A 4682-nucleotide genomic window follows, 5' to 3' on the forward strand; every position below is an offset into this window, starting at 1 on the left:
CAAAAAATTTCTCAGGAGCCCCTCTAAGCCATAACTAAATGCGCATTTAAACGTGTCAAAGTGTCCAGACTACCCATTCTATTTTTGTATTATGTACTAACTCTACCCTTATTATTGATAGGAATGCTTGGGCAGATTATGCGTGGTTGGCTTTTAAAAAATGTAAATCAAAATATGCCACAAGTAGTTAAGATTGCACAAACCTACAAAAATGTAACAATTACAGATAGTAAGAGGCTACTATCATTATGGCTAAATGGTTACCCACCGTGTTCCATCCGCTGAAAAATTTGTTGTCTTATCAAAAAGAGATGTTACAAAGATTTAATGAAACCCAAGTCACTAATTTCAGAGTAATGCAAAATGTTAGCGCATTTGTTAATTGGACTGTGTGCGCCTCAACATGTCTGTTTAACAAGTATCAATGCCTCAGATCTCCATGCCATGGGATCGTCTAGCCAGTTCTCAGGCTGTCTGTAGCAGCTTGAGTTGTTGTATTGGAATGGTACTGTTTTTTATGTCCCTGACATGGGTGCCCAAGAAGCTAATTCTCCCTCAGTTATGTTTCAATTTAACCTTAAAACACATTGAGTATTATTGTGTTTGATTACTAAATGTATGCTTGTATGAAAAATTTGTATTGTATTCTTATAATGTGTTAATTATGTCTACCTCTCAATGCAGCCCTAGGGCCAAATGTAAGGACAAATTTTTGGAATAAAGAGGCTTGTATCTAGATTCAGCTCTGGTGGACAAGTAACTTTGTTGCCGAATGACCTCCTGCTCCTTGGGAGCCTGGCCAGTTCCCAGGGAGGAGGATAAAGGAATGTTTCTGATAAACAGGTGGGCATGCTTCGTGTCTCGGCTCTCTGGCCAAGATCCGGGACGGGTCGCACTGCTTGCCTAAAATCTTGGCAATGAGCCACCCTTGTCCTTGGAGGCTTTAAGAGGGAGCCAGAACAAGCCTCTACTGCTGCTTCATCCCAGGGGAACACACAGTCAAGCTAAATGTTAAACATGCCTGTAATGATTACTAATAATGTCTGATTCTCAGTATGGATTCTTTTCCGGTGCTTTGTGAAGATTGCCTAGTGATGCCCACAACACTATAAATTCTGCTAAACGTAAGTACAATGTAAACATAAATCAATTGGCTACTATGACTGAGGTGTTCTGTGACAGCTCCTTTGATAAAAAATTAACAAAATAAATTCACTTAAAAACAAAACATTCAGGACCGGCCACTCTACATGGTTTGTCATTACAAAAATTATCAAGGAGGGCTATGCCCAATAAATAAAAGTACTATAAATGTGGACAGCAGGGACATGTACAAAAATTGTCCAAAAGTCAAAAATCAAAATAAGGCTCCTCCTGGTATTTTCCCCCAGTGCTAAAGGGAAAGGCATTGGGCCAATATTGTCACTCCAAAACTGATAAAGAAGGTAATTCATTAAAAAACAGAGTTCAGAAAACTGGAAGTGGGGCCAGTCTCAGGCCCTCCCAACAGGAATCAGTGGACCATCTTGCTATAGTATCATTAAAGCAATGGAGCCATGTTTATTGCAACATTCTGTTAATCTATACTCCTTTACCATCTTTCCTCTAAATAATTTTAGTGTGCACTATAAGGCTTGCAGCGTATTTCTTGCAGATTAAACTAAAAATAACTAAGTCTGTGCACAGCAGACAGCTAAAAAAACAATTTGCTGTCACAAATTGGTATAGTCAACAGAATCTACAAGTATACAAAGCAATGCCTTTCTTTAAAAGAAAAACTAAAGTTACATGTGTAACCTGTAATGTTTCTGGCTGGAAAGACCCTCAGTTCGCCTCTTTGGCAAAGGAATGGGCTCTCTGCTCAGGATTGAGTAAAAATTGGAATGACAAGTTACGGAGTGCACAGCCTCCACAAGTTATTAAGGTTTTACAATTGGTAAAATAAAGGGATCCTATCACCAATCAATGAAATACACCTAATCCAATACTGGTATGGGACATGGACTCCTAAGGGATGGGTTTTTTTATGTAGCAAATATGCCTTCACATCGTTAGCCTCTGATAACTTCTGCAATTGCTCCCTGGACTGTGTGGCCCCGATGCTGACATCTGTATTTACAGCAGCGGATAGAGCGCGTCGGCAGCATGCTTCACCTAAAGACTGTAATGGCAACGTCATCCTAATAGGACAAAACACTGCCCTGGCCATGGCTGTACCAGTAGTAAGTGTTCCTGGACTGGCCTTTGGAAATAACCATGGACTGCAAAGGCTTGCATATTCAGTGACCAAAACAATTAATCTTACTGCTACTGGACTGTCCAATATAGCCGAAACATTGGATCAAGTTTACTCAGGAGTACTTTTAAACCATGCAGCTAACAATTACTTAATGTTAAAAGATCATATAAGTTGTAAATCTGTCACAGGAAAATGTTGTTTTAACATTACTAACAATGTGCCATATATAGAGTCTGTTATTGATAAACTTAAGAGTAAAATGCAAAACATGTTTATTACTAACCCCCTAACATTTGGAGGGTTTCAATGGATTCATTGGTTATTAATGTTGACTGGACCACTACTGCTTTTCCTACTTGGTATGGGATGTTTTCCTTGTGTTCTGCATTTTATGCTGACTTCACTACAGTCTGTATGAACTGACATTCATCATTATTTGTAATCACAAATAATTAATATTTGGCTGTATGTTTCATCTCTCACCTAATGTTGGGCTGGAATGGTACTCAGAGACGGGTAAGACACTCAGCATCCTGTACCAACCTAAGACAGGGCTCTAGGCCAAGCTGCCAGAGTTACCAATGACGGGTAAGGACAGAGATAACTGAGGGCAACCTAAGACAGAGGCCATTCTCAATTAAATAAAAAAGGGGGAGATGTAGGCAGCCCATAAACAAGTCATAGACAAGTCAAGGTCAGTCTTGGCTTGTGAAATTCCTAAAAGGAAAAAAGGTCACCTATTCCCATGCTCCAGAAGAATGATCAAACAAGAACGCTCCGAGTGGCAGTGGATCAGCATATCCATTCAGGAATCTTATTACTAAACCAACGGGTCAACGTTCTTCAGGAAGAACTGAATCTTAGACGGGGATGTGGGGAACCCCCTGCTTAGTTTAATCTGTCGCGCTTTGCGCTTCTCCGTTTACCTGGCATAACTATACTCGTCTTGCTAATTTGTCTCACTCTTTAGGTGCCAACTTAAACCATACCTGGAATAGTAATTTCACTCGTTTGCTGCGTGAACTACGGCAAGAGATTTGGGTTCTTAACACAACTGGACACGGATATTTGGTCCCCATTCGATGTCATCGCTACAAAACCCCCCTCCCCTGCAATACAGCAGGTGTTGCTTGGTTTCTTGGACCAGTAGCCAGAGACGGGTAAGTGCCTTGAGGGATGGCATGCAACCTAAGACAGCGGAGGGCTGAGACTGCTCATACAAGTCGACCCTCTGGCAAAAACAGGTAAGCTGCCACTCCGCTCAGGGGCACCTAAGACAGGCGCTGGTCCTAAAGTAAAAAAAGGGGGAGCTGTGGGGAGCCGGCCCCTACAACCTCTGTCTTCTGCCTGCTTGTAGACTGATGTGAAGTAAAACAACCAAACGTTCCCACCGTTCCTATGTGCGCAAACAGAGAGGCTATCAAAAGGACAGTACATACCCTCGAGGACACTCTAAAACAGGGGGCTGCAGTATGTGATATGCCGTGGAAGCCTCGGTCTCTCTCTTCCTAACTGCCTCATTGACCGCTTGCTCCTACACTGTTCTTAGGGTGGACCGGTAGTCAACGACGGGTAAGCACTCGCAGGTTTCTCTAGCGACCTAAGACAGAGGACAGGACATGCTTCCTGTATCCTTGATGACGGGTAAGCAGAGTAAGCGCTGCAGGGCACCTAAGACAGGCACGAGTCCACGCCATTCAGCGTTTAACGCGAGGGACTTGTGGGGGATGGATCCTCCCCTGCGGCCCTCTGGACAGTGTAGACTCCGGTTACCATAAACACCAGGCCATTCTTGTACAAACAAGAAGGGGGAGATGTCGGGGCCAGTGGCCCTGGCCCGACATGAGATGCAGCAGGCTGAGGCTGTCCCTTATCTAATCCTGTTTCCAAGACTTTTCGTCCCATATTCCTGCAGGCAGGATGTGACTTCTGATGAAGGTTTATGATGTTCTTTGCTCTATCTGCAGAGCTTGTACCCTGATCATTGCTACTTTGTAAACTTGCTCTGTTCCTGTGCTATGCATGATTACACACAATGAATGTTATCTGTATGGGGCCTGGGGTATATATCCTTGTGTTTCTTGGTGCTCGCTGCTGGAGATTGAAGGGTTTCCTTAGGGAGACTGCCTCCAGTCCCTCATCGCCGGGCCCCCTACTTTGGCCTGGAACGCGATGAGGCAATAAACGTGGTGATGAATTGACTGAGTGCTGCGTGTCTCCGTGTGGTTTGTCGGGTGGCCTCCGACAATCCCACTTATTTAAAAGTGAATTATCAAAGATGATCTGCTATATTAGACCAATAATATTTTACAAGTTTAGAGATGGAAAAAGCAATGACAGTACAGCTCATTTGTCATTCTGATAAAAATTATTATCAAATCAATAAATTCACCACATGTGGGAAGAAGAAAGTAGCCTTAACAAAATCACATGGAAAATTGTA

The sequence above is a fragment of the Lepus europaeus genome, chromosome 17, assembly GCF_033115175.1.
Source record: "Lepus europaeus isolate LE1 chromosome 17, mLepTim1.pri, whole genome shotgun sequence".
Lineage (NCBI taxonomy): Eukaryota > Metazoa > Chordata > Mammalia > Lagomorpha > Leporidae > Lepus > Lepus europaeus.